Raw genomic sequence first — 22,565 nt, 5'->3', positions numbered from 1 at the left:
GATTAGAAAGGAGGAGAACAATGTGTGTAACAGAATTCAGAGGCAGATTCCAAGCCGGCTTCCGGGAGGGCTGAAGTCAGAAACATGGAGATGCGGCTGCCATTTGTTTATTTTACCTTTGGCTCCTTAAAAAGAAGTCTAAAAACTGTTTGTGGGTCATAGTAAAGAGAGTTCTAAAGCATAATGTGACTTTCAGGGAAAGCTAAGCCAGACCACACTGTGTGAGCCAGCAGGGCAGATACTGAAAGGTGATAAGAAGAAAAAGAAAAGAGGCACTTGTTTTTATTAACATAAGACCTCACCAACTTCCTTAGACTTCCCCAAGCGAAATGTCAGCCTCGCATGATTTTGAATAAGAATCACCATTTGCCCCTTAGACGAAAAACATTCAGAATTCAGTATTTGACCACATAGATTTTGCTCATCAACATTTAAAAAAAAAAAAAAAAAGTAAAATGCCCAGTAGGCAGCAACACAGTACAATTTAAAAAATAAAATTCTCAATCTGCTCAGGATAAAACATGGTACTTAAAATAAACTGAATGACACCTAAAATGATCTGCTGAATGAAAAGAAAAGCTATTCAGAGTCAAAAAATAAATTATTATTAAGTAATGGAGGCTTACTCTGTATTCTCACTCTCCTCTTTAAATACATTTTTTTGAAATACAAGTGGCAGGCAGTTCACGCATCTCAGCTTCCCTAATTATACAAACTCCAGGGTCTTTCCTTGACTTTCCTTAAGGCGGTTCCCCCCTGTTAGTCAAGCTGGTAATTTACACAGGCTCTTGGGAACAAGGTGCTCAACCCCTTAAGAATGAGTGCTGGCAAAGACTTGGAATGTTACATCTCTGTATCTGGGGTACAGATGAAAAAATACTCCTGTTCTGCCTTTATGGTTATGTTTCTGCTGGATGTACATCCTGCTGTGTTCTTGAAGGCCTCCCCACGTCCATTCCTGGCTGACAATGTGATCAAAGGAGGGCAGGAGAAGAGGGCCAAGTTTAACCTTACCAGGAGATCAGATTGTCTGGTGCCTGCCGAGCAAAAAATCCGAGATACCAGCTGAATCCTGGCCATTTACAGAGCGGCACAAAACTAGTCCTGTTCCTTTTACTGCTGCAGTTGCCATGGCCGACCCAAACAAAAAACCCCAGCTCCCTCATCCTACAGCTTCCTAACCGTCTCCCACAGACTCCAATGTGGGTAGAAGGTGAAAACTGCTCACTGACAAGAATTTAGAAGCTGGAAAGGATTGAAAGGCGACCTAACAGGCAGATCAGCCCTGAGAGTATAAAGTGGTTCTGCAGGCATTCTGCTGTTAGCTGCAAGGCTCTCCTTCCCTGAGTTTTCACCTAATTTGTAAGTGAAAAACAGATCTTAAGAAGGAAAAGAAACTAGCTAAAACCCCAACTTGGGAAAATGACTAATCACCTTTAAACTTTGGTTTCACTGCAATCAGCAAAACAAATGGAAAAAAAAAAAAAAAAGGCAGCAACATCCTGACTATAGTAATATCTGAACAGAGGCAAGACAGGAGTGAAGGCCAGTGTCTAGGCCATGAACTATAAGTGCCAGGACTAGCACAAATGTTGTGATTTTCTTATTTAAAACAAATTCCTGTTTGAAGACACCATTAAAAAAATGCAGACACAGAAACCACATAAAGAAAGAAAAAAAAGAAAGACTATCCTAAAAATAAACCACTGGTGAATTTTTTATAATACATTTTGAAACTAAAGACAGTCAAGTGCATGGGGCTCAGAGGATGGAGCACCTAGACTCTGAACACAGCTCGGCCACTGTCCAACTGAGCAAGTCATTGACCCTTCCAGCCATTTGTTTCTTCATTTAAAGGGCGGGAGTAGGGAATAGTGGGGAAGTGAACTATCACTTAACTCTTCCAACTCTAAAATTCTCTTTATAACCTCATTGTACAGTATTGCAACTAGGTTTGAACAAACTTATATGAATAAGACATAGAGACTAACATCTTAATTCTAACAGTGGTGATGCTGGGCCTTAGGGTGCTACTTCTCCCAATTTGCTTAATTTGGGAAATTTGTGCCTAAAATAGAAATTGCAACTATAGGATAGTGGTGACATATAACATTGTGAATCTACTTAAAGTTACTGAATCACACATTAAAAATGGTTAAAATGGCAATTTTATGCTATGTATATTTTACCACAATTAAAAAATAATTAAATCTATATAAGGGGGGGACAGAACTGAGAAGGAGCCCACATTGTTCGTACGAAAGTTTTAGAGTTCACAATAAAAAACATGGAGTTTAGTTTTCATTTCCTATCTAATTTGGTCTCTAGTATCTGCTAAACACAGTTTCCCCTTCTACTCAGGTTTGAGAAAGATGGCTTTTTTGCTCTTTCACAGAGCAGTTCCTTAACTCCCTTAGCCTCTTTCTCCCCTTCCCCACAAAAACTGGCTGTCAGTCTACAGAATCAGTCAAGTGCTACAAATCAATAATAAAAGCTCCTGTGAGGCACTCCCCCTAAGAATCTGTACAGATCAAAATCTCAAGTGCTTACTTGCCTAGGGACTGCTATAATGTGAGGTGTTGCTTCTTTTTAAAGAATAAAAAACAGATGCTCTAACTTGATGAAAGCAAATGTCCTTTCAACACATCTCTTCTCTAGCACTTGAAACTCTTACCAACAAGAAGTGCTTCCCACACTCGGTTCGGTAGTTTCTGCACTTTTTATTTTTTCTTTGAACTTGCAGTGCAATGTGATTCTACACCTGGGGTAAAATGACTCCTTAGGGTGAGCCTTCTAAGGATGTCCCAAACCAGGGCGTGCAGGCAGAGAGAGCTGCTTGAATCCAAGCGTGACACCGGTGGATACTGTCTCCCTACGTCAGAGCAAAAGTAATTCAATTCTTTCTGATAATCTTTACATGAAGTCTCGAAGTTACACACACAGGCTTAGTCATTTCCAAACTCTGCACAAATATATACCTAAGAACATTTCTGCCTTGCTCTCTAAGTACTCTAGTATGAGCTAAGTAAGGGGGAGGGGGAGGCAGTGCAGAAGTGAATGGAGAGGTGTAATCTTAGCCCTACTGGTACTCTGGAAGCCCCATAACCTCCCTAGGCCTCTTCTCTCATCTGTGAAATGCATAGAAAAAAAATAATAATCCTAAAATCTTGACAAGCTGAAGCACTCATGAGTCTATGTGATATGTACATGACACAACTGACCACAGCAATTTACATAGTGAGCCAAAATCAAGGTAGTGAGCTCATGCTGGGGCTAGAGGGATCGAGGGAAAGTAGGGACCAGCTGGTGAGTAATTAAATTCATGTCTCTGGATTCTAGATCTACCTAAAGCAATTATTAACTCTACTGTTTTGCCTGGCCCCATATTATGTTCTGGGAAGATACCTAAGGAAGTCTGGACCTGAGTGAGGCAACTGTAAAAGGCAGAGACTGAAACTGATTCATGGAACAGAATAAAATCAAGTAACTTAAATGTCTAGTTCAATTATTTCATTTAGTAAACAGGCAGGTGGCATAGGCCCCTCCTGAGGTTTAGCCCTGTTTATCCAAGTGTATGTCAGACCTCTGCTGGAGTCCCCACTCAGTTCTTCTGTTGGTCCCCCAACTTAGTGCTGTCATGTCTACTCAGTTACCTAAACCAGAACTCCTCCCTCTCATTCACTTCCAATGTCTAATTAGTCATCACGTCCTCTAGATCCTGCCTCATTAGCATCTCTCTAGTCTGCCCACTCTTTCCATTCTGTCACTTTCACGACCATCACAAGCTCCTGAAAACAAAGGGCCAGTCTACCCTGATCCACACAGGATCCCCAGCACACAGACCGGTGATTAGCACAGGGTTAGGTACTCTATGGTTGTTGAGTAACACTCCCCTGATGCCTGAATTTCTATACCTTTCCTCTCTGCCTGCCCCCATCCACCACCCAGCCCCTCATCCTGCCCAATGCAGAACACTTGAAAATGAGATTACTAAAACACATGCCTGAGTTTTCACCCTTCAGCTTAAAGTCCTTCAAAGGATCCACATCCCATTATAGATACAACTCAAATTTCCAGGTTTGGCGCACAGGCCGCTCCTAATCTAGTCTTCGAACCTCTCCAGTGCTGTCAGGCCTGTCTCACTTGGGTCCTACTGATCTGCCTGTTGCCTTTTCAACCCACTCATATACCATTATGCCCTTTTTTTTGGCCTTTCTTTGCACATGCTCTCTAGATGACTTGGCACATCCTTGTCTAAACCACTCCTAAGTCTAAAGATTAGTCTGAAGGACACATTCTGAAAATCTTCTCTGACTCCCTTTCCCCCACCTACCCCCGTCAATCTGATTTAGATGCCTCTTTTCTGTGGTTCTGTAACACACAGGTATCAAAAAGCTTACTTAATACAGAATAATAGTTGAATGTGTTGTCCATTCCAAGCACCAGAAGCCAAAGACCATATCTTATCTGACGCTTTAACCTCAAAACATAGAGCAGAATTTGACATATAAGAGGTATTCAAGACATATTTGTTGAATTAATGAAGAATGGAAAGAGGCACTAAGAGAGAGAAGGAGGGAAGAAGGAAAGGGAAAGAGGAGAGGGAGGGGATGAGAGAGGGAGAGGGAAGGAGAGCAAGGGAGGGATAGAGGAAAGAAGGAAAGGAGGGAGGGAGAGAGAGAGATCAAAAGAAAGAAGCCCTGAAAGGATTAAGTGCTTTTCAAAATTTTAGTAAGCCAGTTCTTGTCAAAACTGGGGTAAGAATCCAGGCTTCCTAATTCTCTCTGATGGATCTTCTTCCTCCAGATCCATCCTATAAATGTTTTTTCAAAGATCTCTTTCTCACTCTATCACCTCCTGCTAGAAGACTTCCTATAGTTTTACTAACTACTCTCAAATCCCTATCTCCTATCAGCTCTAGACATATATCTAAGATTTTGATTTTGATCTGTCCCATTGGCAATTCACATTTAAAATAACAAGGAATAAAATCATTAACATTTCCCCTTGCCCCCAAACACACTCACACAAACCAACCTCTTAATTTACCTGTGGGCATTTGTACAGTCACCTGGGACAGCAATGTAGTAGTTAGCATTCAGCTTTTTAAGATTATCACTTCTAACCAGGTTATAGGCCGTGTAGTTTCCATGTTTTACCTCATTTAACACTGCCAACAGAACACTGATAAGAAATCATGTAACTGGAATTTGGAAGGGACTGCAGGAATAAAAAGAAGCACCATCAACTTATTTTCCTCTCACACTCCTCAAGTATAAACATACCAAGACCTACTGGTTACTCTACCATTCCTTCCACTCTGACTGCCACTAACCCACCTATCTTGGACCCTCCTAAACTCTCCTGAAATGTTTGTTGCAATAGACCCCCTAGATGGTATCTCAGTCTCCAAAACCAGCCCACCTCCCCCCACCACCAATCATTCTATCCCTCACTTTGCCAGAAGAAAGAACATTCTAAAAGTACAAGTCGCTTCCGGTTCCAAACAAGATGGGGAGATTGCACAGGCTGGAAGGTGATGCATCTCAGAGTTATGCCTCATTAACCAATATAAGTATTCAAGTAAATTCTTGAAGGAAAAAAGAAGGTTAAGTTTCAGGAAGGGGAAAATTGGGGAAAATAAAAGACTGAGACAGGAGAGACCCAGTGGTTATGAGGTAGGGAGTGACTTCAGGAACAATGAAGTTATTGGTAAGTCTTAGAGAAAACTAAGTTGACGCTAAGATAAAAAGGTAAGTACTATAAGAATAAAATAAAATGTATTCTTTTAAAATCAGCAAAAGAAAATTCAATCTATCCTAAGGAAGGGGAAAAGGTGGTCGTAAAAAAAAAAAGCGGCAAAAAGAAACGGCAGTAGAAAACATTAAACAAGGCTAAAAAGTCTTAATAAAAATAATTATAATAAGTATAATTGGGTGTGAAGTCGCTAATCAAATTAACAAACTAGTATTGCAGTTAAACTACACATAGCATGTAGGGGAAAAAAAAAACAGTAACCCATTTAAAATGGAAGTATAATAACACAGTTGAAAATAGGGATTAAAAAAAATAACATATGAACAAAAATAAAGACAAAATCCAGGCTCACACTTTTAATGTCAGACAAACAAAATGTATGGTAAAAAGCATTAGAAATGACCGTGAGGGATATTATATACTGGAAAAAGAAAGAACATATGTGCATCTAACAAAATGGACTCAAAATATTTAAAGTAATAACTATCAATAAATCAGAAATCAAAAAACGTAGTTAGCAAACAAGAAAAAAAAGGGAAGCTTAAAAATTCCCCATATTTCTGGGAATTAAAATACTTACTAGTGAATAACCCTGGAGAAAATGAAATGGAAATCACAAAACACTGAGTTAGTAACAATAAAAGTATTGTATATCAAAATTTGTGCTGTGCAGCTAAAACATGAGGATTCACCTTGAGTCCTTGGCCGATTGAACAGCCTACAGCTGTTGTGGCCAGATCCCTATCAGTAGACTGTAAATAAGGAGAATTACCAGAGTTAAAGATCCATTTCATAATAAAATTAAAGGGCATATTCATTAAGAAGATATTACAATCCTAATAAGAGAAAAGAAACATTTCAAATCAGTGATCTAGAAAAAGGAGAGCAAATTAAACCCCAAGGACGAACAAAGAAGGAAATAATAAAGAGAAGAAATCAATGAAACAGAAACAAGCAAACCGTTCATTCTTTGAAAAGATTAATAAAATTCATAAAACTCCTAGCAAGACTAATTACAAAAACAAGATGAGGAAACAAAATAACCAACATTAGAAATGAAAAAGGGAATATCACTCCAGATCCTATCAACACTAAACATAAGAAAATATTATAAACAACTTTATGCCAATAAATTTGACAACTTAGATGAAATGAACGATTTCTGTATTTCAAGAAAATATAACTTACTAAAAACATAACCAAGAATAAACACACAAAAAAACTGAATAGTCAACAATCTGTTAAGAAATTGAATTGATTATCAAAATCCTGGGCACACTGGTGCTTAAAACTGTTCTTTCTCCTGACTGCAGTGGTAGTTAGGTGATTCCACACATGTGTTAAAACTCATATAATTAGAAACACACACACACACACACACACACACACACACACACACAAAAGGACATTTTACTGTATGGCGATATTTTTAACTGAATAATTTTTAGAACTTTGCACAAAGAAAACTCCAGGCCCAAATAGTTTCGCTATTCAATTTCACCAACTATTTTAAAAATAAATAAAATCTTACAAAAATTCTTTCAGAAAATAATGTAGACAGAAACATTCCACCACACAATTTACGAGAACAGTAAAATACCAACATCAAAATCTCGTAAATACTATACAAGTAAAGAAACATAGACAAATATTCTTAAAGAACACAGTTGCAAAAATACTAAACAAAATATTAGCCAAAACCCCAGCACTAACTGAAAAGAATAACACATAATGATAAGTTGTTCTCGTCCCAGGAACTCAAGGTTGTTTTAACATTTAAAATAAAATTCATTTACCAGATAGAGAAGAAAAACTACATAACATCATATTAAAGGCAGAAAAGAACCACATAAAATTCAATGTCCTATTGCTGATAAAAAAATAAAATAAAATAAAATAAACATCTCTCAAAAAGTTAACAATAAAAGGAAACTTCCACAACTCAATATGAGTTAAAAAGCTTACAGTTAATATCATACTTAATGGTGAAAAAGTAAATTATTTCCCCTTAATATAAAGAGCAAGGCATGGTTATCTAATCTTGACAATAAGTCCATAAGATACATGGTCAATGTACAAAAATCAATTGTATTTCCTTATTTAAAAAAATTAAATTTATTATAGTATCAAGAAACATAAAACAGTTAAATTTTACAAAAGACATGCAATGCCTCTGTACCAAAACAGGGAATTAATATTGAGAGAAATTAATACATAACATAACAAAGAGATAGGCTATGTTTTTGGACTGAAAGTTTCAAAAATTGTTAATATGTTAATTTTCCCTAAATTATCTCTCAACTCAACGCAATCCCAACAAAATTCTAAGTTTTTTTTTTCATTACAAGCCAATTCTATAATTTATATGGAACTCTAAAGAAGCTAGAATACCCAAAACAATCTTGATAAAGAATAACAAAGTTACCTCTAACTCATGCTACCTGACTTATCATAAAGTTATTTTTAATTTTATGGTATTGACATGAGTATAGCATGCAGATCAATGAAATGGAATAGACAGTTTTGAAACAGAACATAAACAGTCAATTGTTTCTGACAGACACTAGGGTCATTTGATGATGAAAAAGTCTTTTCAATAATTGTTATATACATTTAAAAATATGAAAAAAATTTAACCTTAACCCCTACCTCATACCATATATTAAAATTAATTTGACATGAGTCATAGACTTAAATGTTAAGGCTAAACTAAAATGCTTCTGGAAGAAAACATAGAAGAATATCAAAATAACCAGAGGGTAGACAAAATTTTTATAAAAACAAAAAAAATTTGTCTTAAAAAATGACAAATTTGACTTCACTTAAATTTAAAACTGCGTATCCAAAAACACAGTTACAAAAGTGAAAAGTTAAGCCAGAACACTGAGGAAAATTTTGAAATACATATAACTAACGACGAACTTATATTCAGAATATATAAAGAACTCTCACACATCGAAGAAAGGCATCCAATTTTTTAAATGATCAAAGGCCTTGAACAGACATTACACAAAAAAAGATATACAAATGGCCAGTAAGCACATAAAAAAAGATGCTCAACATCATTACTCATCAGGAAATGCAATTTAAACCATGTGATACTACTTCATTTAACCACTAGCATAGCTAAAATTAAAAAAGAATGAGAACACCAAATGTTGGTGAGGATGTAGAGTGACTGGAACTGTCATACACTCGTGAAAGAAGTGTAAAATATTACAACCACTTTAGAAAACAGGCCATTTCTTATAAAATTAACACACCTACCATATGTCCTAGTAATTCCACTCCAAAGAGAAATGAAAATATATGTCCACAAACAGACTTGCACAGGAGTGTTTATGGATGCTTCATAACAGTCAAAACATGGAAACAACCTAAATGTCCAAGAACAAGTGGATAGATAAACTAGATATGTGTGTGTGTGTCTTTGTGAATGCATGTGTATATACAGAGTAGAATATCGGTCAGTGTTTAAAAAATTATTAAGTATTGATACATGCAACAATGTGGGTGAATCTGAAAAATATGTTGAACAAAAAAGGCAGATACAAAAAAGTACACACTGAATGATTCCAGGTTTATGAAGTTCAAGAACAGATAAAACTCATCTGTTGTGAAAGAAATCAAAGCAGTGGTTGAACATAGGGGAAATGGAAACTGACAAGAATGAGAAACATTCTCTTTTGGGTGATGGAAGTATCCTATATCTTGATGAGGCTGCTGACTACACAGACATACCCATTTATTAACTCATTGAACTATATGTTTAAGATTATGCACTTACTGTACATAAATTCTTCCTGAATAAAAATGAATTAATAGTTAAACGAAAGAAATGCTTTCCATCTGGAACATCTGCTAGGGGATACCATGTGAGCAAATTGACTTAGCCATATTCTTTGTAAAGAAACAGTGAAGAGAGACATGCTTCAGTGAAAAAGCCATGCAAGGGAGACAGTAAGTGAGAAAAGCCAAAGGCAGAGGAAGAACAGTGGTCTGGCAGAGTGAGAAGAGAAATAGAGAAGACTGAGTCAGAAGGGGAAGGTATAAGCCAAACAGGAAGACACAAGTGAACTGAACTTAAGAAGTAGAAAATCAGAGATATACAACTGTATTTCAAAGTAATCCAGCTACCACATTAAACCTAAAAAGAAGGGAAGGCAGTTTTATTTGGAAATTGTCCTGTTCTTCACTCATCTCTGTTAATAAAATTGAAAGCAAGGAGAGGAGAATTAAGTGAAGGTATGAACCTTAACACAGCCATTCATTTATTCATTTACTTCTCTCTCTCTCTCTCTCTCTCTCTCTCTCTCTCTCTCTCTCTCTCTCTCTCTTTCTCTCTCTCCCTCCCTCCCTCCCTCCATCCCTCTCTTCTTCCCTCTCTCTCTTTCTCTATGCAACCACCTGCAATAGAATGCCCTTCCACAGTTAACATCCTGCCAATGACATCTGATCATTGATAAACATCACCAGGTAAAGGCAGTGAGCCATTTATACATACATTTATGCATACATGCTAGGATAATGAGATTCACAATCTATTCATTCCCTTAGTAAGTGAATGAAACTATGATGACACGTCTCTCTGAGGGAGTATCCTCATTAACCAAAGCCCAAGCTGGCCTCAGGAACCAGAGATAACATTTCTCCTTCCACTTGAATTAATACAAGCAGGAGATGACTCACGCAAACAGTTGATGAAGCAATTAAGCCAACTATCCCTTGCTTACTCATCCCCTCCAGTAAAAGAATCACGTAGAAGTATTAACCCTGGCTGAAAAAGCAGGAAGCATGTGAGCAAATTAAACTACACCATACGATGGAGTAATAAGGGACAAGCAGGAGGGTTCTTGCCCAAACTCTCTGAATCTAGAGGGACTGCTACATGATTAAGTTTCAAATAAGATCACGCTAACCAGCGCTGCCTCCTCTATTTCAATTCACCAATGCTAGATTTACAGGAATAGCTTCCCCAGACATTCCTACAAAATTAGCTTACTCACTGAATTTTTTAAAAGGAGAGCAGAGAGCCAGAAGACATCACTGACCTCTAGTGCACATACATGTGTGACTAAGTATCTCTGAATTCAAGCTGATACCGTGTAGTAATGATGTGTCAATTTAGGCTACTTGTGTGAGAAATGCTTAATCCAAAAGCCACTTCTTCTTTCTACTGGCCGAGGTATCAAGAAAGAATATTATCCCAAATATTCAGGAGGAAGAAAGAATCTTAGGCAACATCTAGTTCAGGAAGGGTGGTGAATAGTACATTCAACTGGATGCTTTTTCACAATGCACAGTGTTTTCCCACCTGCCTCCTACTCACCTTCGCCCTTAAAGTGTGGTCCCTGGGAAAGTAGCATCAGTACCATGGGGGAATTTGTTAAAATGCAAATTCTCAGTCCCTGTCTTATTAAATCAGAAAACCTGGCGGTGGGGCCCAAGAATCTGTGGTTTCATAAGCCCTCTAGGGGATTCTGATGCCTGGTCAGTTTGAGAACCACTGCCCTAGGGTATGTACCTCTGCCCCACTGCTTCTGAACCCCAAATCTCTCAGGTATGTTGGACGGACAAAGTTAAGGTTCAATTGCTTTAGTTTTACAGCAGTGGAGTCCAGAGAGCTTATGTCACTTGCCCATAACCACGCTCCTGAAGAGTGGCCAAGAAGCCAGCATTAAAAACAACTCTCATATGTATGGCATTTTATAATCTGTTCAAAACGGACTTCCAAAATAACCCTGTGAAGGAGTCAGAACTACCCCTGTTTTCACAGACGAAGAAGCTGGGTTCAGGAAGGTTAATGACTTAGTCAAGTCTATTACAAAACTCAGTAACAGAGCTGCGACCAGACCCCCGCCCCACCATTTCTTGATTTCCGGATCGGTGTTCCTGCTGCTCACAGTTAGGGCTTGGCACCTCTACAGTGTAGGCCCATGCATGTGTGCAAGCGCCCACATGTGTGAGAACTCACAGACTGAGAAACGATGGTAAATAACAGGAATCACATGTCTAGCCCAGACTCCAATTTAACATTAAAAATAATGTAAAAGTCAAATTTTGACTGGCCCCATCAGCACGAACTACTGCTACTATCATTTCTCACTTCCGCCCACCTTGATGCACTAGCCCCCAGATCACTGGATTCTGAAGAGCACCATCTGACAGAAATGACATGCATACTCACTACCACTAGCATTTGTAAAGAGCTACTCAAAAGAGACAGTGATGGCAGATTCTCCTAAGGCTTTCCGAGCCATTCCTTTTGTTGTTTTCCTTTTTAGAGCTTTTAAAAATACATATATTCATTTCAGGAAACACTGAAATGACAAAGAAGGAAATAAAAATCTCTCAGATGACACTTAATGTCATCTAATCCTAGCCATGTAAATATTTAATAACATGTAATTACTTAATTTTTTAAAATTTGGAATATGCCACAAACTGTTCTATATATATCCTTTGAAAGCTATTATGCGTATAGGCTTAAGTGCACAACTATTTAAATCATAATGAAATAAGATACTTATATTCTAATTCTAGTTTTAACATGTTCCACAGAGGAATTAATTCATTAATTCATTAAAGTAATAAAAAAAAAAATTTACCCCAGGTGAATTCTTATCTAGATAAATTCTCGGAATTAAGAGCCATGAGACTTGCCAGATATGTGACATCATTCAGTGCCAAGAAAGCACAGAAGATTTCTCTAAACTCCCATCTCTGCCTGGCCCACAACTTTGGGCATGAAAAGAGGGAGGGTCCTTTCATTCCTCACATCATTACCTAAAGTGGACATATACTCACTCTCCCATACTCTCCAGACCCTTAATCCAAGCCCCTATTATTTCTCACTTGTATAACCAGAAGTCTTACAACTCTCCCTTTTGAACTCATCCTCCGCACTGGATCAGATGTTAAGATATATCTGCATACGCCACTAAAAATAATGAAAACAGCTTGCACACATTATTGAGCACATCTCATGTGCTGGGCACCATGCTACATGCTTTTCATACATTTTTATATCTTTATAACAATCTTAAGAGGCAAATGTTATTATTTTACTAATAAGAGTAAAGACAGAGATAAACACTCTGGGTTAGAGAGGTTAAATGATTTACCCAAAGTCATACAGCTTTAAGATTTGGTGTAGCTTGACTCTGGAACCTATACCATATGTTAACTCAAAAAATGTCATGACTATCTGCCACCAACAGCAGTAGTTTTCAATATTATTTTCAATCAAAATTTTTACAGACTTAGGGCAATAGGTATTTTACTCTTAGTATCCATTGATCAAGAAAATATACAATGATCGAAAAGATACTATTAATTTAGTAACACTTTAATAAATTTTTGGTTAACAAATCACAATATCATCCAGCTACATGTATTTGGAAGAAAGTTCCTGTTTCTGTGTTATTAATTACTACAATTATTAGTGATATTAATTATTAAGTCTACAGACAATGCTTAACATGCATGTGGATGTGTAGGCCTTCCCTTACAAGAAGTGTATTTTCTCATGTGTTCTGGAATCTATCTACAGGGTAGAAACCCCCAGCATTTAAGCTAAAGTCTTTAGTATGAAATGCCATGGGCTCCACAATTTGGCCCCAACCTACCTTTCCCACTGTGTTTCCTGTCGCACTCTCATCACACAGTCTATGTTCCACCTCTAGCTGTGGAAGCCAGGTCTTCCCAGACTACTGGACTTCACACCTAGAGGGCCCCAAGCCATTTCAATTGAAGTTCTCTGACGGAAGCACTCTGTCTTCTTTGAGACACAGCTCAATATCTCCAACTCTGTGAAGCCACTCCTGACAACGCTACTACCCCCTCAAGGCTGAATCAACACATCCTTCCTTTATATGATCACAGTCTTCTGTGAACAGTCTTATCATGACATTTAACACATTTCAAAATAAAAGAATATGCAAATATCTGACTACTCCTCTCAGCCAAACCTCTGGGAGGGAGGGGTGGTATTTATTCATCAGCGTCCCTAGCCCTTATCTTCATTCCTCACATTTGGTAGGGGACTGTTCCTAAGATTAATGAATATCAATGCCGATCTGGCTGGTGATTTTACCTGGGGAAGTCAATTTGGCTTCCTATCATTAAAGAAGTTTTATTTCAGTATGTTGTAATGGCTGATCATCTCTAAACCATAAAACTCACTATGTCCCTCCTCCAAAAGTAGTAGGCAAGTATCCTTTCACACCAGGAATTAGAAGATCTGAGTTCGGGTTCTGGCTCTCCCACTAACCAGCTCTGTGACCTTTACACAAGTCACATTCTTCTGATCTTCCATCTGCCCAGTGAATGTGGGAAGAGGGTTTACTCTTAGTTCTCACTTACTACAATTCTATGACTTACAAATTCTACAGGCCAGGGTTGGCAAACATTTTCTGTTAAAGATCCAATAGTAAGTTTTTAGGACTCTGTTATTCTACATTCCCTTTTGTAACTACTTTGTTCTGTGGTTGCAGTGTGAAAGCACCCATAGACATTACATAAACGAATGGATAAGGCTTTGTTCCAATAAAGCTTTATTTACAAAAAAAAAAAAAAAAAAACCAGGCAGGAAGACAGACTTGGCCTTCAGGCCATGGTTTGCCTACTTCAGTGCTTGATCTGAAGGTGTAACTTGTGAGATGGCTATCCAAAAGTCTCCAAGGGACTAATAAAGAGTACAATGAGGAATACAGAGATGTATACCACCACTCCCTCACCGGGAATTTAGAAATGGGAGAAAGCAATTGCCTAGTCAGAGGTTTACGGTAAGGGCAAGATTTAGTGGATTACGACACACAAATACAAAGTCAAATGAAAAAGCTAAGTACCATCACCACCACCTCCAGTCCTGGCCAGTACCTGATGAATTTTATTCATATATTTAAGAAAAGGCTGTGTCGTCAAAAGGCAGCATGGCCTGGCTCAGCCAAGGAAGTGTAGTCACCAAAGTTAAAGTAGGCAGTGTCGAGGCTGCCAGGGGAAGGCAGTGGCTTCATTGGCAAGGCTACCCGAGTGAGAGGACCACAGCATTGACAAATGTTTCTGGTTCTACTAGAAAAATCATCCTCTTCCTGAGATGAACAGAGCAGAGGGTTGCATTAGCTTGGTGCCACTGAACAGTAATGCATTCTATTGCCTTGTTCTGATTCTTTGCTCACCAAGCAACCAGGGGACTCCGCATAAGACATTTCTTCAGGAAATATGCGCACTATGACTACTACTGCTACCTGCAGCCAGACAGTAGCAATTTCTCAAGGTAAATCAATATAGTAGCTGCCAGTTATGATTTACATCTCCATGTGGCTTGACACAGGGAGAAAACATGCTGATCACATGGGCCTGAAATGTTAGTGATGCTTTTCACTATCAATTAATATGCTGGCATAATGGTGCCCACCCAGACTCATGTGCTACAAAGCTCTCTGACTCAGCATGGCAAGCCGTGGACACAGACCTGAAGCCATCTCTGGTCTGAGGGACTGAGGATGGTAAGTATGCGGAGACCACCCAGCCCTCTGTGACAGCAGGGGTATCACACCGCTTCCAGCTCCGCTCACTTTCAATGGATTTCCACAGCACTTATTAGGACAAAGAAGCCAAAGAACTCAATGATTCAGGGCAAAGTTTATGTCTGCATTCCTACGCATGTATAGAATGGAAACTGGCAGCAGATTTAAGTTAAGTAATCTAAAACCAGAGCAAAGTAAGAACACACCCAATAACCCATAGTCCCAATTAGTGACTAGCACAGCTGCCATAATAAGGTGAAGGGGTCAACAACGTCCAGAAAATGCTAGCTCTTTTGCCTTATTAAGCTGTAAAACAAAGCCTCAGTACTGAAGTTGGAAAAGTTTTAGTCACAACTATATGACAATGAATTTCGCCTATTTTTATGCCTCAGGTAAAATGAAAGGCAGGGCACCAGAAGGTCAGTGACCACTTCTTAAGTCACGCCAGGATATGCAAGGCCAAACACCTCCAAACCAAGAAGGAAAAGCAGGGATAACTGTAAAGGAACAAGAGGATTAAGCACCTACTTTCCTATTAGCTGTGACATGACCCATCTTCCTCCTTCTGTTCTAGACCTTCTAACCTACAGGTCAAGTTCATGAAGAACAGGAGTAAGTGAGCCACTAGTTCCCAAGGAAAACACTTATTTCACATTTGCGAGGTGTTTTGCTGGAAATGCTGTGTTAGGTTGTACAATCCAACTAGTAATTAAATAATATATGCTCATTGATAAATTATCAAAATTTAAGCCAACAGTTACAGCAGAGACCATCTGAACTACCAAGGATTTTAACATTGCGGTTTTAGTAAGAAAGAACACTTCTCCCCTGCTGTTTAGTCTTCAACTAGTTTTGTTCTTGATGATAATATTCTCATGTGTGTGTATAATACAGACACAAAGATGATCACACACTTTTGTGACCAGTTATTCACTTGGAATGTCCAAGTAGGACTATCATAAGTGCAGATAGGCAACAAGATAAAATTGTCCCTTTCTAAGTATTTCTACCCATCCTAATTTTGGAGGTGGCTTTGTTTCCCTGGCCACTATATTTCTTGGGGACTGCGTGTTAACTTCCCATCACAGCACAGTGCCTTGCACACAATGGATACTAGATAAACAAACATTTGTTAGATGGATTATTTCACAATATCAATTTTAATTAAGAGCAATCCAACCTTTCAAGTCAATTTATGACAAAAGCAAAATGCTACATAACAGGAAATTTTAATGCTCTATAGTTCTCTATCTTTTTATATAGAAACTATTAAGTAGTTCTACATCAAAAACTCCCCAGGACATTGTAAACATGTATATTTGCCCATATCCCTCAAAAAACAGGATGAAAGAACAACTTTACTTCATTTGTGCAAATTGAAAAATTACCTTCTGAATTCATGCTAAATGGCTAAATGCAGCAGCAGACTGTCAAAAACTTTCAAGCAAAATAATTAATGATTGGAGCATTAAAACTAAAAATGAATGTAGGTTAACAGATGAACATGGCTTTAAGAAAAAGCATATCATCTAAAACTAGAAAAATCAGACGGTGAATCTCCCAGTGAATCTGTTGAGCTTAGAATGAAATATTTCACAGAAAACAATGATATTAATGAAATAATGATATTAATGAAATAAATTAACCACACAATGGCCTTTGTGACAGCCCATGATAAGTAACCAGGTTATCACACATGCCCTCCCTTATTCGGGCCCTACCATAAATGTCAGGAGTTGGGACAAGAGATTAAAACTGATAGTCATCAGCTCTATGATTTTCATTCTAATGAGCTATAGTCTCCACTTCATAAAAAAAATAAAAATAAAAATAAAATAAAAATAAAAATAAAACCTCTCCCTAGATAGGGGTGTGTTTATACTACCCATCTTTAGGCTTACAAAGCTCAAGTTCACATATACATTGAGATGAAGATTTATACATCTAAATTAATGTCCAACATCTCCATTTCTCACAGCTACCATGCCCGAAGCAGAACTCTGGATGTCATCACCACTGTCCTGGCATGATCCTACACCAGTCTTCCACTTCCCAGTAAAGGCCACCACTGTCCTAGATTTTCCTCTTTTGCTCCTTCCTTACTTCTAATCCATCGGTAAGGCCCATCTGTTCCCCTGTGACACAGAATTGAAATTCACCCATTTCTCTTTGTGTCCATCCCCGCCATATCTCATCGGGATTATTGCAATAGCATCCCTAACAGTCTCCCTAACAGTCTCCCTGGTTGATTCTTCATCAACCTACAACCATTCTCCCATAGCACTAAAGCCGCCTTTCCAAAACATAGTAGATGCTATCATTCCTTCTGCTTAAACATCCCCCATGGTTCCTGTACTAGGTTGAATGGTGGGCCCCCAAAAAAGATGTGTTCACGTCCTGAAATCTGTGAATGTGGCCTTGTATGGAAAAAGAGTTTTGCAGATGTAATTAACAAACATCTCAAGATGAAATCATCCTAAATTACCCTGGTTGGCCCTAAATACAGCAACCAGTGTCCTGATAAGAGACAGAAGAGGACAAAACACAGACATGAAGAGAAAGCCATGTGAAAACAGAGGCAGAGACCAGAGTGATACTTCTACAAGCCAAGGAATTCCTGGAGTCACCAGAAGTTGGAAGAGGCAAGCAAAGATTTTCCCCTGGAGCTTTTGGATGCCGTGTGGCCCTGTTGACACATCAATTTCATAATTCTGCCCTCTGGAACTGTGAGAGAACAAATTTCTGTCGTTTTAGACACCAAGTTTGTTGTAATTTGTTAGGGCAGCCATAGAAAACTGACACAGTGTCTTTATCACATTTAGAATAAAATCCAAGTCCTTCTACTTCCAGATACAAATGCTCTTTCTGACCTCAGAACTTTTGTTCGGCCAGTCTTCCTACCAGCAATGCTCTTCTCTAATTCTCATCTCACCTCCACCACTCCAATCTCCCACTGCTGGCTTCTTCACAGTACAGGGGTCTCTGTACAAATGTCACATTTCAAAAAAGGCTTTCCCTGACCTCCCCAGATAAGGTTGCCACCACCATCACTTACCCTAACATACCCTGCTGCTCTATTTTTTAGCTGGAAATCCAGACTACACTTGTGGATTTACTCAAGGTTTGTCTCCCTATGAGAAGGTAAACTCTCTGAGGGCAGGACTCACACTGCACGTATTCCCTGTTATATCCCCAGTGTACCCGCTATGCCTGGCACAAAGGAGACAGTCAAATACCTGGCTATGAAAGAATGATTAAATTATTTTTCTTTTCTTCTGCTAAATTATACCAGCCTGACTTAAAATGCCATCAAGAGATACTGGCTCCAGATTTTCTCTGTTATAAAGCAAACATGCTACTATTATTCTTGAGAATATTGAAGGGTTATAACCATTCTCTCACTCTTTACTATTTAAACTCGATTGAGATGCGGCTTTTCTACTTTTATTATTTGGGTCAAGATAAAGCATAGTGTAAAGGTGAGGCCCAGATCATGTTTCAACCAGCCATGTGACCTTAGGTAAACAATTGCTCTCTTTGAGCCTGTAGAAAGGAATGCTAAAACTTGTTGTGTCTATATCTACAGAACTGCTATGAGAACTAATTGAGGTAATTTATTCAACAAAATATTTCTTCAGATATTGTGCAAACCAGATATTGTGCCAGCACAGTGATACAGCTAAAACCCAGACAAGATATGTCTGCCCTTTTCAAGCATACGACAAAGAATACAGTTTTGCAAATTATAAAGCATTGAGCAAATGTAAAAATATATGAGATTTGTGCTTAAAACACCAATATAGCCAGCTCCCCATTTCCAAACCATTCAAGTTTTCCCGCTCTGCATATTCTTAATACAAATGTAAACCAAAATTCTCTAAAGAATTCTCTAAAGAAGGTATTAGAGTCTTCATTCAATCATTCACACATTTCCCAAATGCTCCTCATTTGTCTCATGCTGAGCAACTTCTAATACAGAAAAAAATCAGGAGCTACCATGAAAAATGTTACGGCATCTAGTCATCTAAAAATGTGGATGCTACAAACCCTAAGACATTATTTTTTCATTATTTCAAAACAAATTGTGCTTTAAATATGTACCAGGTATGTCTGCAATGCCAACTTAACACAGTTCATGTGTGGCCACGTCATGGTCATTTTTAATCAAATAAAAAAGATAGCACACAACTTGTTTTCTGTAACTCAGCCTTAACACCCTATCCTCGAAGATATCCATCTCTTTCTCGCAATTCTAAATTAGTGGTTCTTATTGACCTTTTGAGGGACAGAAAATTCTTTGAGGATCTCATAAAAGCTACAGCCCTCTCCCTCAAAAACACACATAGACCTATAATGTCAAACTGTAATACAGTTACTGGGGAGCTATGGGAAATTCCGAAAAAGTTCAGTGATCAGAAATGAAGAATTCCCAACTGCCTTACTATGTGGTCAGCACAGCCTCCTTACCTGATCACCCACATGTGTTGCTCTCCCCTCCTTCTGGCCAGCCTACAAATTAGGCACCACAGTCAGTTCTGTCTTCTTACAAGCTACGAAGCATTAGCTGAGATTAAGGAAATGAATGTTTAGCCAGGAGGTAAGGACCCCAAGCACAAGCTACGCAGTTTTCTCGTTAAGGCAGCAGCCGGGGCTGTGAACCAGCCACAGGAGGCACAGTTCTCAAACAGGGTCTCCCAAGGCCAGAAAGGGCCCAGAGTTCAACAAACAGGAATGACTAGAAATTGTGGAAGAAAATGGAACGTTGAACTTCTAATATTACTAAAATGCCCTGTTCTTTTTTAAATTCCGAATGTACTTACATACCTGATAATGTATGAAGTTGCAGGGGGAAAAATGTATTTAAATGCATAAAAGCCAAAAGAAAGTCTAATTACAAACAAGTTTTTGTTCAACAAAACTGATTCTGTACATTGAGCCATATAACTATTGCTTTTCTTGGCTATGTGTATGCGGGTGTTGATCCACAGTAAATAATGAAAAAAAAATCCAAAATAACAGGAAAAATATAAAATTATACAGAAAAAAAATGTCAAATTATAAAGTCTCCAAGTCATTACAGAAACTAAACCTGATGCTGTATCAGCTTTACCAAACACTATTAATATTTTTCTACAATAAAAATTAAGGTGTTTTAAGCTCTATAATGTGTCTAATTTACTAAAACTGAACATAAATTGTTTCTTCCCTTGCTCTGTGTATGCAATATAAAAATACTAGTTTCCTACTCTGCTCCAAAAGATCTCTTATATTGAGGGATGGGGTTTTTTTTAAGTAAAAAAATAAAATAAAAACAACACACAACTATATAAGATTTTTCTTCCAAAGAAGGTACAAACATTTTTACCTAAGAAGTTTGAATGTTCATAGTAATGCATTAAAGTTGTCTTTAAATAATGTTGGTATGCTACATCTAAAATATTTAAGGCTATGTCCATATAAACATTTATGTGAGCTTCTTAGAAATAAATTCTATTAAGGATTAAATAAGTCAGTGCTATGATTTATAAATTATTTCAACTAAAAATTCTAAACTTTGAATTCTTTAAAGTTATTTTTCAAAAGAAGAGGGCATTCCTTTAAGAGAAAGAGTGATATATCATCTTTCTTTTCTACCTTAATATCTCAGGTGTGCCATTTCTTGGGACATTTTAACTTTATAAAAAATTTCCCCTTTTGTGATCTTTTAAAAGGTAATCTATCTTTATGCAGTTAAAATGAGTTCAATCAGCTAGCCAGCTTACACATAATTTATTACTACACATCAACTACAAAAAGTAAGCTTCAATTATTACCTAATCCTAAAAGGAGGACCTAAAAGAAAAACTCAAATACAATCTTTTATAGATAAAATAAAATTGTGTTGTGCATCATCCTTTATTTAAACCTTTTATTTTTAAATCTAGCAATTTTCTCTGTGTAGGCTAAATTTCTTTAAGCTTTTCTGGACAAATTCCCTGCATTCAACAGAATAAGTTCCAATGTTTAATCAGGAAAAAAAAGCTCTGGAGCATTACAATAATTATACAATTTTAACTTCTAAGTATATAGTTTTTAAAAATTAATAACACAGTGTACTTCCTTGCTTAGAAGGAAATTTAAATTACAAAGAATCTAACCTTCAAAATTCCTAAACCTGAGAGCCATTAGAAAATAGCCCAGGAGCTAAGTAGCCTCACTAAATATTTACCACACTATAATGTTTCTATAATATGAAAGTTCCTGACTATTATGTAATTTCATACCCACGGTCATTTTTACTCCACTGTCTTTTAGCATAAAACTAAAGCATGTCGATTCCGGTACAAATCATAAAAGAGACTATGAGGAAAGTTCAAAGTAACCTCGAGCATGGTGACTTCATGTTCAAAAGATTTTTCTCATGTTAATAACATTGAAATCTTTGCCTGTCTGACTCACATGCCTCAGACTGGAAGTTTAGTCACATCAGCTATTCCAGTCAGGTGAGGAAAAAACTTCATTGTCCTTAGCACAAAGTGAAAGGGCAATCTCTTTCAACTATATATGGGCAAATTGCACAAGAAACTGACATAGGTGAGGAGGAGAAAAAGTTGCTAGCCCTAATTCCTCAGTAGGAATCCGGAGAAAATTCATGAAATTTCAGCAAGTTCTTTTGGTGTCTTTTTGATTAATGGGAATTCCAAAGCCCCAAGCCTTTCAGATTCAAAGTTTTCTTCCAAATATGTATGGTAACAAAGGAGCTGGAATATCTTTCATGACAATGGCCTCTGACCAAATCAAGCATTCATCACTGGGAGACTATCCAGTTCACTCCATTCACCACAACCAGAGCAAGCAACCCCATGAGTAGGGTGAAACGAACCATTGGAGCTGACTATTTACGACCTCACTCTGATATAAAAATTCCAATGGGACAACTGCTGGGACCCACCGGGATTGTACATGGACGTATAGTAAGTAGTCAGGCAGCATTTTGTCTTAGGGCAGTGCTGATTCAGGTCTTTCTCATAAAGTTCTGGGACCATGTGCTACTCCCAGTTCCGCCAGAAAAAGATAAGTGGAGAAATTCAGACCAAACCAACAAGTGCAACTCATTTCAGTAAGTCAAACCTGTTAACTAAATTATAGTCTATTTAGAGAAGGAAGGTTAAGCGATGCAAATGATTACTTATTAAAGTTTTGAAGAATAAAAGTGGCTACTTAGTTTTACACCACGATCCCTTGGATAATTAAAATGAAAAGCACATTCATTTCTTCTTGCTTTAAATGATGTCTTGT

The 22,565-nt window shown here is 37.7% G+C and overlaps 1 protein-coding gene across 10 annotated transcripts in view; it reads right to left on the bottom strand.

Moving 5' to 3' along the window:
• Positions 1-22,565, bottom strand: part of ATXN1 (ataxin 1) — a 364,038-nt gene that overhangs the window by 310,336 nt on the left and 31,137 nt on the right. The window contains exon 1 of one of the 10 annotated variants that reach the window (XM_036236927.1): positions 1,015-4,624. The exons of the other annotated variants lie outside the window; for them this stretch is intronic. The gene's annotated coding sequence lies outside the window, so the exon portion shown is untranslated. Of the gene's footprint in view, positions 1-1,014; positions 4,625-22,565 lie in introns of those variants that run through there. 10 annotated transcript variants of the gene reach the window in all.

The sequence above is a fragment of the Rousettus aegyptiacus genome, unplaced genomic scaffold (assembly GCF_014176215.1).
Source record: "Rousettus aegyptiacus isolate mRouAeg1 unplaced genomic scaffold, mRouAeg1.p scaffold_m13_p_1, whole genome shotgun sequence".
Taxonomy (NCBI): Eukaryota; Metazoa; Chordata; class Mammalia; order Chiroptera; family Pteropodidae; genus Rousettus; species Rousettus aegyptiacus.
This window is presented reverse-complemented; position numbering and strand designations above follow the sequence as displayed.